This window comes from Pan troglodytes, chromosome 5 (assembly GCF_028858775.2).
Source record: "Pan troglodytes isolate AG18354 chromosome 5, NHGRI_mPanTro3-v2.0_pri, whole genome shotgun sequence".
In the NCBI taxonomy this organism is placed as follows: domain Eukaryota; kingdom Metazoa; phylum Chordata; class Mammalia; order Primates; family Hominidae; genus Pan; species Pan troglodytes.
In genome coordinates, this window is record NC_072403.2 from 10,674,209 (window position 1) to 10,687,752 (window position 13,544).

The 13,544-nt window shown below is 45.4% G+C and overlaps 1 protein-coding gene across 5 annotated transcripts in view; it reads left to right on the forward strand.

The window, feature by feature from the left end:
• CDYL (chromodomain Y like) overlaps window positions 1-13,544 on the forward strand; it is a 251,059-nt gene that overhangs the window by 14,058 nt on the left and 223,457 nt on the right. For 2 of the 5 annotated variants that reach the window (XM_054685437.2, XM_063811870.1), the window contains exon 3: window positions 13,149-13,238. The exons of the other annotated variants lie outside the window; for them this stretch is intronic. The gene's annotated coding sequence lies outside the window, so the exon portion shown is untranslated. The remainder of the gene's footprint in view (window positions 1-13,148; window positions 13,239-13,544) is intronic. 5 annotated transcript variants of the gene reach the window in all.

The following is a 13,544-nucleotide window of genomic DNA, read 5'->3' on the forward strand; positions in this document are numbered from 1 at the left end:
TTTCCTGGGAAAATCTGGGATCTTATTTCATATCCTCACATTTCTCTGAAGGAAAAAAACTTGTAAACATTGAGTCAAAACCTTACAAATTTTGGAGGGAGGAGGAGTGCAAAAAATTCTTACAAATTTCACAAGGTTACAAAGCAAAAGGGGAATGTGGTCTTGAAAAATTCTTAAAACTTAACCAGAATGAATGACAGCTGATCTTTCTTTCCAATAGTTTGATGTTTGGATTAGTGCATTTCCGTTGCGAAATCCGATTTTCTATTATCCAGTTACACCTAGTAGGCATGAAATAAATGTTGGTTGAAATGAATTAAATGTAATATGCTCAGGTCAATGTCTTTCACACATTCTTTATAAGGTCTTATATTTGGAAAATAATATTAACAGCCATTTCCATGAATAAGATTTACTTCATCCATAGAAAATGTAAAGATACTACCAAAGGGAGCCATCCTAAGATGCCTGAAATGAGTTATTAAATTCTAACTTAACCGCAACCAATATCACTAAATTTGTTTTAAATAACTTGTCCAACTCCTAGAAGGAAACAAGGATTTGGGGAGCATAAGTAGATCAAGAAAATTAGTATTAAATGGCAGGAGTAAAGGGATAACATTTGAAATTCTGGCTTCCTGGAGTGATCAGTCAAAAGCTCTCCTGCTGGAAAATAATATCTTGAATTGAAAAGCATTTGGATCATGGTAGATTTTTAACCCAATTAAATTTCCTTCTCCTAGGTAGCCTATTTACTAAAGCAGTATGATAGCTGTTAATATTATCATTTAATAAACACATTTCTAGTAAAAACGAACTCTATTCCAACTATTACCACAGCATAAATAAAGATTTTTTCTCAAAATGTTAGCTTGGTTTGGGATTGCTGCTTTTTCTTTCCAATCGATTTGCCTCTGCCCAACTGATCTGCCTCTGAGGAGCTAAAAAATACCAATAAATAGTAACACAGACTAATAGAGTATGCTTTTCATAATATGTCAATATCTTTTTATTTCTCAGGATAACCATATGCAGGAAGGGTAGGGAAACAATAAACTATTATTCTAAATGCCTAACAGCATTTTTTCAACTAGGAACCACATTCAAACAACCTTATTTTTCACTATGCAGCACATAGTCCTTCTCTTATTTCCTTTTTTTAAAAAAAATTGAATGTATTTTGCTGATCTTCTCTGTATCTTTCCAATTTTACCATGTGTGCTGCCAAAGCGAGCACTTTTCTGGGGGAGGGGAGGGGTGTTGTTTTTCTATTTTTGTTTTTAAGACAGAGTCTTGCACTGTCACCCAGGCTGGAGTGCAGCGGCATGATCTCAGCTCATTGCAACCTCCGATTCCCAGGAGTCAAGCAATTCTCATGCCTCAGCCTCCCTAATAGCTGGGATTACAGGTGTGTGCCACCACGCTTGGATAATTTTTGTATTTTTAGCAGAGACGGTTTTGCCCTATTGGCCAGGCTGCTATCCACTCCTGGCCTCAACTGACCCACCCACCTCAGCCTCCAAAAGTGCTGGGACTACAGGCATGAGCCACCATGCCTGGCCCAGAACTTCCTAAGAAACACTTATACGTCACTGCTTGCTGTCTCACACTTCCTTGGGTGAATTCCCTGGAGAGTGAAAAGATTCAAACAGACACAAAATGGCAATACATGCTCTGTCCACTTCACAGCAATTTACCTGAATAGTTTCAGACACAGACTTTACCATAATTAAGAATTTTTGTTTTTTTGGGTTTTTTTTTTTTTTAGATGGAGTCTTGCTCTGTTGCCCAGGCTGAAGTGCAGTAGCATGATTTCGGCTCACTGCAAGCTCCACCTCCCGGGTTCATACCATTCTCCTGCCTCAGCCTCCTGACTAGCTGGGATTATAGGCATGTGCCTGGCTAATTTTTGTATTTTTAGTAGAGATGGGGTTTCAGCATGTTGGTCAGGCTGGTCTCAAACTCCTGACCTTTTGATCCGCATGCCTCAGCCTCCCAAAGTGTTGGGATTACAGGCATGAGCCACTGCGCCCGGCCAGAGAAATATTTTTTAATAAACAACTTCAGAGGCCAGGCACAGTAGCTTATACCTTTAATCCCAGTACTTTGGGAGGCCAATGGGGGGAGGATCACTTGAGGCCAGTTCAACCAGCCTGGGCAACACAGCAGGACCCCATCTCAACAAAAAAATTAAGCACTTTGGGAGGCCAAGGTGGGAGGATGGCTTAAGGTAAAGAGTTCGAGACCAGCCTCAGCTACTTGGCAAGAACCTGTCTCAAGAAAACAAAGAAAAAATTTAAAAAAACACAAAAACTAATTAAAATATGATTATAGAAATCTTCTGAAAGATAAGAAAATGTTTGTCAAATACCAAGTAAAGATTTTTAAAAAGAGTACGTGCCACAGTGACCAACTCATCCTGATTAATCTAGAACTGCTACAGTTTTAAAACTAAAACTGTTTTAAAGTCCACAGTTCACGCCAGGCACAGTGGCCCATGCCTGTAATCCCAGCACTTTGGGAGGCCATGGCAGGTAGATGACTTGAGGCCAGGAGTTTGAGACCAGCCTGACCAACGTGGTGAAACTCCATCTCTACTGAAAATACAAAAATTAGCTGGATGTGCAAGTGCATACCTGTAATCCCAGCTACTCGGGAGGCTGAGGCATGACAATTGCTTGAACCCAGGAGGCAGAGGTTGCAATGAGCCGAGATCGTGCCACTGTACTCCAGCCTGGGTGATAAGAGTGAGAGACTGTCTCAAAAAATAAATAAAATAAAGCCCACAGTCCTGGGAACACCCCACAGACCAAACTGAGGCAACTGATTACCCTACCATAAGCAATCTTTGAATGAAAATATCAGAATCATGAAGACCACTCCCTTTAACTGAATTAAGCAGCCTTTATTGAATGCCTTCTGTGTATAAAGTACAGGCAGCCCTTCATACCCACAGGTTCCATATCCATGGATACAACCAACCATGGATCTAAAATATTTGGGGGTAAAACAGCAGTAAAAATAATACAACAATAAAAATAATACAAATTTAAAACCCATGTAGTATAACTATTTACATAGCATTTACGTTGCAGTAGATACTAAGAAATTTAGCGATGATTTAGAGTACACAGGAGGATGAAGTTTTATACGCATTGACTATGCCATTATATCAGGGACTTGAGCATCTGTGGATTTTGGTATTCCTAGGGTCCTAGAACCAATCCCCAACAGATACCAAGGATGACTGCACTGTGCTGAGCAGGAATCAGTCAGGGTCCAGGCAGGAGACGGACAGTACAGCCAAACTGGGCGATCTGACGACAGTGTCACAAAGAGGCTATTTACAGAGGTGTGGGCATAGTTAGGGAAAACAATGAACAGAGAAGCATCCTGGGCTAGCAAGAGTGGGGGCTGCCAGTACCTGAAAAGGCAGAGGAGGCTGTCCAACCTGAACTCACCACCACCCAGCAGGAGGCGGCAAGTCCTCCCCTCCTCCACCCTACAGACTAGCACTGTGCCTCCCACTGGGTGAATGAATCTGACTACAAGGCAGAGGAAGGGGGCTTGTTGATGCAGTCCTCGCCTGTCAGCACCCCAAGCCACAGAGCAGGGCAGAGTGAGTCCGAAGGCACACAAACAACACATAAGCCTGGCCCCTGCTCTTGGCAACTTAAAAATCTAAGGGAAACATCAAGGCGTTATTTTAGGCACATACTGAGACAACTCACTAGTGCCAAAAACTGAGTGTTTAGGTCTAACCGGTCCCTGCAGAATTAAATCAAAATCAAGTTATTCATTCCTTACGGCTCCTGATCTGCTTTTGGTTAGAATGAATGAGCCCTGGGGATTAAAAGAGATTTATGTATCCGTGAAATTATTTTACTCATCCTACATACCTGTGCTAGTTTGAGTCCTGCATCTGTCCCCTCACTTTTTGTGTGCGTGTGAGAGAGTCTTGCTCTGTCACCCAGGCTCTGGAGTGCAGGGGCATGATCTTGGCTCACTACAGCCTTGACCTCCTGGGCTCAAATGATTCTCCTGCCTCAGCTTCCCAAGTAGCTGGGACCACAGGCATGTGCCATCACACCCAGCTAATTTTTGTTTTTTTTTTTTGTTGTTGTTTTTTTTTTAAGTAGAGACAGGGTTTCATTATATGTTGGCCCGGCTGGTCTCAAACTCCTGACCTCATGTAATCCACCCACCTTGGCCTGCCAACATGATGGGATTATAGACGTGAGCCACCATGCCGAGCCTGTCCGCTCTTTATAATTCCAAAGGTGAGGGTGTCTTTCGTGTAACATGTCAGGGCTTACCTTGTTGGGTTTACGCTGCAGTACTGTGCCAAACGTCTATATCCTGAAGCAACCTGCTCGTGTTCGGAATCGGTGGGTTCTTGGTCTCACTGACTTCAAATGTGATACCGCAGACCCTTGCTCTGAGTGTCACAGTTCTTAAAGGCAGCGTGTCCGGAGTTTGTTCCTTCTGCTGCTCGGATGTGTTTGGAGTTTCTTCCTTCTGGTGGGTTCGTGGTCTTGCTGGCTTCAGAAGTGAAGCTGCAGACCTTCGCAGTGAGTGTTACAGCTCTTAATGCAGCGCGTCTGGAGTTCTTCATTCCTCTCGTTGGGTTCGTGGTCTCACTGGCTTCAGGAGTGAAGCTGCAAACCTTCGGGTGAGTGCTACAACTCACAAAAGCAGTGTGGACCCAAAGAATTAGCAGCAACAATATTTATTGCAAAGAGCAAAAAAACAAAGCTTCCAAACCGTGAAAAGGGACCAGAGCAGATTATCGCCGCTGGCTCGGGCAGCCTGCTTTTGTTCTCTTACCTGGCCCCACCCACATCCTGCTGATTGGCCCATTTTACAGAGAGCCGATTGGTCTGTTTTACAGAGAGCTGATTGGTCCGTTTTGACAGGGTGCTGATTGGTGCCTTTACAATCCCTGAGCTGGACACAAAAGTTCTCCACATCCCCACTAGATTAGCTAGATACAGAGTGTGGATTGCTGCATTCACAAACCCTGAGCTAGACACAGGGTTTGTGTCTAGCTGATTGGTGTGTTTACAAACCTTGAGCTAGATACAGAGTGCTGATTGGTGTATTTACAATCCCTTAGCTACACATAAAGGTTCTCCAAGTCCCCACCAGAATCAGGAGCTCAGCTGGCTTCACCCAGTGGATCCCGCACCGAGGGTGCAGGTGGAGCTGCCTGCCAGTCCTGTGCCTGTGCGCCCACACTCCTCAGCCCTTGGGTGGTCGACGGGACTGGGCGCCGTGGAGCAGGGGGCGGCGCTCGTGGGGGAGGCTCCGGTCGCGTAGGAGCCCACGGTGAGGTGGGGAGGCTCAGGCATGGCGGGCTGCAGGTCCCGAGCCCTGCCCCGCTGGGAGGCCTGGGGAGGCAGCTAAGGCCCGGCGAGAAGTCGAGCACAGCAGCTGCTGGCCCAGGTGCTAGGCCCCTCACTGCCCGGGGCTTGCTGGTGGACCTGCAGCTCCGGGGCTTGCGGGCGGACCTGCCCGCCGAGCCCACGCCCACCCGGAACTCGCACTGGCCTGCAAGCACCGCGCACAGCCCCGGTTCCGCCCGCGCCTCTCCCTCCACACCTTCCCACAAGCTGAGGGAAGCAGCTCCAGCCTTGGCCAGCCCAGGCCAGCCCAGAAAGGGGCTCCCACAGTGCAGCGGCGGGCTGAAGGGCTCAAGCGTGGCCAGAGTGGGTGCCAAGGCCGAGGAGGCCCCGAGAGCGAGCGAGGGCTGTGAACAAACTCCGGACACGCTGTCACCTCTCACTCTTATCAAAGGTGAGTATCTCTGTGCTTTTCCAAAATGTGTTCGTTTTTGTCAAAGCCAAAAACAAAAGAGCAAATTACCAAGCAGCGTTTCACTGCATTTATCTGTTGTCTACAACTCCTGACTTGCTAAGGGCGACTGAAATTTACAGGAGGAACATCACAGGAAATCATCACGAATGTCAGCTCCAAAATGGTCCCCATGTCTTATTCTTTCCATCACCATTAATCCAAGATTTAGAGGTTAAAATTCTAATAAATGGGCCCGGCACGGTGGCTCATGCCTGTAATCCCAGCACTTTGGCGTACACAGGTAGGCAGATAACTTGAATTCAGGAGTTCGAGACCAGCCTGGGCAACATTTGTCTCTACAAGAAATATAAAAAAATTAGGCCGGCGTGGCGGCTCTCGCGCATAATCCCAGCACTTTGGGAGGCCGAGGTGGGCGGATCACAAGGTCAGGAATTCCAGACCAGCCTGACCAACATGGTGAAACCCTGTCTGTACTAAAAATACAAAAATTAGCCAGGCGTGGTACGCACCTGTAATCCCAGCTACTCAGGAGGCTGAGGCAGGAGAATTGCTTGAACCTGGGAGGCAGACGTTGCAGTAAGCCAAGATCGCACCATTGCACTCCAGCCAAGGGGACAGGGCGAGACTCTGTCTCAAAAAAAAAAAAAAAAAAAAATTAGCTGGATATGCTGGCACACACCTGTGGTCCCACCTATTTGGGAGGCTGAGGCGAGAGGATTGCTTGAGCCCACAATGGTTGCAGTGAGCTGAGATGGCATCACTGCCTTCCAGTCCAGCCTGGGTGAGAGAGTGAGACCTGTCTCAAAAAAAAAAAAAAAAAAAAAAAAGTCGAATAAATGTATCATAAAATTAGATTTCATTCTGTTAGCATTAAACTGCAGAAATTCCTCACACAATGATATCATCATGGCAGCTAATGTCTCATGAAAAGACAAGTCTCCATGTGAAGGGTGCTTATGATTTTTGGAAAACAAGTTAGTCTGAGACTCCATTCTTCTCTTTGTGAAATGTGGGAAATAATGGGTGACTCATTGATTGTTGTAAGGATTAAATAATATAATTTCCAAAAATACCTAACACTAAGTAGGCTCTAAAATTAGTCTCCCCACCCTCAACTCTCTACCTTACCCTAAGTGCATATATACATTTAAATACATAGTTTTAGTCACTTTGTTTAACAATGTTGCATTTTAGTAATTTAAAAAATATATTTTCCCAAAACCCTCCTAGAAACTCCAAATGTATCTCCACTTCCCTGACACAAAGTAGCTATTTGCCAACACGAGGAATGGGGTGAAAGGAATAGGACATTCCATTGAACCAGAAGTTTCCAGAGAAGTGTGGGTTTCTTCCTTTCAACCTCTCTGATGTAATCTAAATCACTAAGTAATGACAGTTTGTCCAAAAGTGAGGAAGAAGGGTAGGAACCTCATGGATGTATGCAGAGGAACTTAAGAACTCCTCTCAAACACTGTAAAAAAAGTTTTCTGTCCATACATAGGGTGGATTTGCAACACAGCCTTCCACAGGCTCAAGCCCATCTGTTGTAAGGAGCATGAGTTAGGACAGAACAAGGAGGAAATCTACCAAGTCATCTCTCTTCACACAAGTCCAGCCAAGTATTGATTGTTTATTCAAAGCTTTCTTTTCTCCCTCCCTCTCTCTGTTCAGTCACTATCCCCTGCCTCCCACCCACCCCCTCCCTCCACCAAATGAAATTAAATTTCTCAACTACCTCTATTTGATACTGTGTTTAGCATAAGCCCTGAGTAGATATGGATTCTGTTTCTTGAATTTTCCCTGACAAACAGCTTCCAGCTGCCCTTTGGGGTGGGATGCCACCGTGATAAAATACAGTGTCATGTTTGCTGAGGATTTCAGCTACCACCTGGGGGCTCATGCACTCAATGAGTGCTCTTTAGCAAGGCTGGTGGTGACATGGTGACAAACGGTATGTTGACTTTTTTCTTTCTGTGGTTTAGGACTGGTTGATTTCAGTCTTGCTGGCTCTTTCTCCTGGGTTACCAACATTTTCCACATTTAGAGCCTGTGACTGCCTCTCCTCCAGGATTATTGCAGCAAGCTCCTTGCTGTCGACAGAAGCCATTTGTTGGTTAGAGGGTTTACAACTGAGACGACCTACAAGTGCCCATTTGATAGTTAACCCATGCTTCAGAATTTGCTTATTTTTTTTCCTTTTTAAGGACTCTTTCTTCAACTAAACAGTTTCTCTTCAGAGTGTTATCACTCCGCTCCCATGAAATGACTGGGACTGATACTTCTTTTATCTCTGGTCACACCCAGCAAAATTAAGCTTGCTTGTGGATGATTAGCCGTAGGCTGATCCACGTCTGAGCCAATTGGCTGGCTGTTTAGGAGGACTTTGCCTCGGGCTCACCCCTGAAGCCACCGCCCCTGAGGCCACTGCCTGTGCCATGGCATTCCCAAGCCTCTATCCCCAGTGTGGGCTTCCCTGCTGCATGTGGCTCTTCAGCCTCAGCTTCCTCCTCTTCACTCCCCCATCCTTGCACGGGCTTCCTCTTCCATCCCGCTTGCTTCTAGAACTCCCCCATCCTTGCATGGGCTTCCTCTTCCGTCCCGCTTGCTTCTAGAACATTTCCAATTATTGCTTCCAGGTCCTGAACACTAGTGGCTGAACTGAAAAATGGAAAAGATGATGAAAGCCAGGCACTGAGAAATCAGTTAATTAAACTCTTCAGAGGTCCCCAGAAAGGACAGATTCCCCTGCACACCTGATGAGGAATCTTGGACTCTTGCTTATTAAAGGGAAAGGAAGTCCATTTTACTGGAGACTTGTCAAGGAATTCCAAGCCCCTGGACAGAGGGCTTCAGTGACCAGGGTAGCTTTCTGCTTTTGGTTGTAAAGAGATCAGAAAGTGTCATCCTTCAAAGCGATGTCATGGGCTCAGAGCCCTTTCTGTGCACTTTGCCATATTGTGCCCACTCCGGTTCTCAAGGTCAGTTGGCCATCTGAAGTGGAACAATGACTTCTCTACAATCCAGCTTTAACTATTTGCACAGTTCCATGCCATTCCACTAATTTAGTACATACCAGGGTGTACCCAGGCTTCAGGCTGGTCTCGGTTCTACTTCCCAAGCCCAGTCCCAGCACATGCCTTCCCAAAGATCTTTCCTCCCAGGTCCCAGTCTCCCTCTTAGGATCAAACCAATTCAACTTAACCCTTATTTAATGTCTTCTCTCTGCCTACTCAGCCCAGTATGGTAGTCAGGCACAGAAACTCATCAATTACAGCACAGAGTCAGCAGGTCAACAACAGAGTGGGATAAAATTCCCTCTTCTCCAAACACACAAACCCAGCTCTGTAGCATCTTTTTTCCACCCCTGAAATTCCCCCAAACAGACTATCCCTTGTGCTGGCATCCAGCAAGGTCCTAAAGAGGCCCTACAGCCTGTTTTTGCTCAGGCTTTTTTCAAGCCTTTTTCCAATCTACTTTCTCTGAAACTTTGCATGCATATACACACACCAGAATCAACAAGTCGACTGAGCATGCAAAAGCCACATCCACATTTCTAGACCTTGATACCTTCTCAGACCTCTGGCAAATCTAAAGCCCAGACCAACTGGGATTACTCCCAGGTTATACATTGCTTTAGAGAAGAGAATATTTGTCACACCTAGGCATGGATCCGAGAAGTCCTCACATGCTCACATGCAGAAGGCCCATTCCTTAAGTAATTAGAAATCCATCATCTAAAAAAAACAATGACCAAATCACATTTTGATTAGGATTAAAAGGTGGAGGCTGGGCATGGTGGCTCATGTCTGTAATCCCAGCACTTTGGGAGGCCAAGGCGGGTGGATCACTTGAGGTCAGGAGTTTGAGACCTGCCTGGGCAACAGGGTGAAATCCTGTCTCTACAAAAAATACAAAAATTAGCTGTGCATGGTGGTGCATGTATGTGGTCCCAGCTACTCAGGAGGCTGAGGTGGGAGAATCACTTGAGCCTGGGAAGTGGAGGTTGCAGTGAGCCACGATCACGCTACTGTACTCCAGCCTGGGCCATAAAGTGAGACTGTGTCTCAAAAAAAAGGGTAGAGACAATAGTACAGGTACCTCGAAACATCCAAAAACCCAAAAGCTTTTCTATTGTGAAAGCATCAGACAATTTTCTTATAAGAAATATATTTTTTCTGATGAGGCTTTGCTGGAGATATTACCAGAACAAGTGTCTCCAACCACTGGTAGTCTGGAAAATGATAAAGGTGGGTTCTGGGTGGCACAGTGAAACCAGCCTGAGATTACAAACCTTTGCTGGGGGTAAACTACAGAAGCAACCATGGAGACTTAATTCTGTGTTTTTCTGAGATTCTATAATTAGGTAATGTCATTTACATGCTTCCAAGTGAGGGAAGGAAATTCTTTGGAGGCAAAGCGTAACGGTTCCAGTACTGGCACCAAATGTCTTCCTGCTCAGCAAGTCCATTTTAAAGTCTTGTTCATGAGCTAAGCTGAGTTCTCCTACAGAAGCAGAGTGAAGAGTCAAGGAAATGTGAAGACTGGCCAGGCACGGTGGCTCATGCCTGTGATCCCAGCACTTTGGGAGGCTGAGGCGAGCGGATCACAAGGTCAGGAGTTCAAGACCAGCCTGACCAACATGGTGAAACCCCGTCTCTACTAAAAATACAAAATTAGCCTGGCGTGCTGGTGCATGCCTATAATCCCAGCTACTCAGGAGGCTGAGGCAGAAGAATCGCTTGAACCCAGGAGGCGGAGGTTGCAGTGAGCCAAGACTGCGCCATTGTACTCCAGCCTGGGCAACAAGAGCGAAACTCCATCTCAAAAAAAAAAAAAAAAAAAAAGAATATACCTCTTTCAGCATCCCTTTGCAGGGTCCTCCCTATCTCTGTGATTCCAATAGTATTCTCTGAAACAACACAGAAGAGTTGGCCTCCCTCCCTCGCCTGACATAGCTCTTTACACAGTTGCAATTCCATGCCTCACTCCCCACCCCGTTCTGGTGACTTTCCTCTGCACACATTCCACCTTGCTGTCCCTCTTAGTTTTTAGCACCTATTTAGCAAATATGCTGGAAAAATATTTCCAAAAAAAGTTAAAAGTGGTTGTTTGGAATGATGAGATTACCGGTAACACTGTTGTTTGCTGCTTCTTTGCATGTTTTCAACGTCTGGGCCTGGAACAAGTGCAGGTATTCCTTTGCTCATTCTGAAACGATGCTCAGCATTGAGTGTGCTATCCTGACTAGTGCGAATACTCCATTGCTTGACATCTCCTGTGTAATACATCTCCTGTGTAATACATACATTACACTTCTGGTAATACATTCTACGATTGTATTTGTCTTTTTCAAGACCACTTAACACCTTCAGCTTATATAAATCTCGTAGCTAACTGAAGCCTCCAGGTTTTTTCACATGAAGTGTTCACATAAATCATGGATCTCCCAACCTATTTTCATCTTTATGAGTAGTTAAGACATAAATCCTTCTTACAGTATTAAAGGGTGCTAGTGTATTAAACTACCTAAATAGCCAGCATGCCTTTTAAAGGGGCTATCATGATCTAATTCAAATGGTAAGAATTCCAGGGTCTATGTCAGGTGCCCCTGGCTCCCTCTGTGTCTCATCCCCTTCCATTATGGATCCACAAAACATGTCTTGAAATGTTGCCTCCTGGCCAGGCATGGTGGCTCATGCCTGTAATCCCAGCATTTTGGGAGGCTGAGGTAGGCAGATCACTTGAGGTCAGGAGTTCGAGACCAGCGCCTGGCCAACATAGTGAAACCCCATCTCTATTAAAAATACAATAATTAGCCAGGTGCGGTGGCATGCACCTGTAATCCCAGCTACTCAGGAGACTGAGGCAGGAGAATCACTTGAACCCCAGAGGCAGAGGTTGCAGTGAGCCGAGATGCAGGTTGCAGTGAGCCAACATCGCACCACTGCACTCCAGCCTGAGTGACAGAGAAAGACTCTGTCTCAAAAAAAAAAAAAAATTATTGCCTCCTGCAAAAATTAATATGCAAGAAAATTCAAGGGACTAGTAATCTGTGGAAGGAGGAGGAAGATGGTAATGTTTTATTTCTTTTTGGTGTCAATTACATGAGGTCATTTTATTTTATAATATACTCTCTTGTATGTATGAAATAGTCGACGATACAAATTTTAAATATGTGATAATTTAAAAGTAATATGTAGAGTTGATTTAAAATAGGAAGAAATGACTGGGCATGGTGGTCCATCCCTGTAATCCCAGCACTCTGGGAGGCTGAGACAGGAGGATCACTTGAGCCAAGGAGTTTGGGACTGGCCTGGGCAACATAGCAAGATCCTGTCTCTACAAAAAATACAAAAATTAGCTAAGCATGGGGGTGCATGCTTGTAGTTCCAGCTACTCAGGAGGCTGAGGCGGGAGGATTGCTTGAGCCCCAGAGATTGCAAATGTAGTGAGCTCTGATTGTGCCACTGCACCCCGGCCTGGGCAACAGAGCCAGACCCTGTCTCTAAATTAATTAATTAATTTAATTTAATGGGAAGAAATGTCTGGGCACTGCGGCTTACGCCTGTAATCCCAGCACATTAGGAGGCAGAGGCTGGAGGATCACTTTAGGCAAGAAATTCAAGACCAGCCTGAGCAACATAGCAAGACCCCATCTCTACAAAAACATTAAAAAATAAAAAATTCACTGGGCATAGTGGTGAATGCCTGCAGTCATAGCTACTCAGGAGGCTGAGGTGGGAGGCTTGCTGGAGCCTGGGAGGTTGAGGCAGCAAATGAGCTCTGGTTGCACCACTGCACTGCAGCCTGGGCAACAGAGAGAGATCCTGTTTTAACAAAAAAGGGGGGTGGGGGTTGGGGGGGAATTCTCAGTATCCCTTCAATTTTGAGGGGAAAAAAAGGTAATGAGAAAAAATAAGGAGAAAGCAATAGATAAGCAAATGAAAGGGAGGAAAACAGATTTAAGTTTGAGAAGGAAAATGAAAGAAAAGATAGAGGCCTGGAAGACAGGCAGAGATAGGAGGATTAGATGGAGTATTTGGCTGAACACGGACGACAGAGGTGGTGAGGAGTCCCTGCAGCGCTGCAGAGTGCGAGAGAGCAGAACAGCGAAAGCTACTTCGGATCCTCCAAGAAACGTCAGCAAATCCATCCTATTCCTCAGCATTCTGCTTCAGCCACCTAAGGCAGTCAGCCTCCCACTGCCGTTCAGCCTGTGTGGCCCAGAGCCAGGAAGCACGTTCCCTCGCAGCTCTGGGTACAGATTCCCTATACACATGAGTGTCTCCCTCCCGGTGACTCAGCTGCTGTGCTTTCCTCTCCTTCCCCAGGGCCTGAGCAGTAGCCTGCCTGATGATGATCAAGCAGAGCCCTGCAAGTTTCAAGAGGAATGTCAGTGACTCTTCACTGAAACCCCCCAGGTAGGCATGCAGTGACAATCCAGGGCTTTCCTGGACACATTGCAATCCTAACCTCAGGGTAGAAGCCATGTCCCTGTTCCGTCACAGCATGGCAAAATCAATTCCAGTTGGATTAAAAAGTTACATGTTTTTAAAAAAATGAAACCGTAAAAATGTATGTGACTCAGATAAAGTAAAAAAAAAAAAGAAAAAAGTGAGTGGTTATGTGTTTTTAAAAAGACCGAGATCAAATGGATAAATATTACAGAAGACTAGTCTAAATTGTTTAGTGCACACCATGAAATACTTTTTTCAACCTCTGGCTCC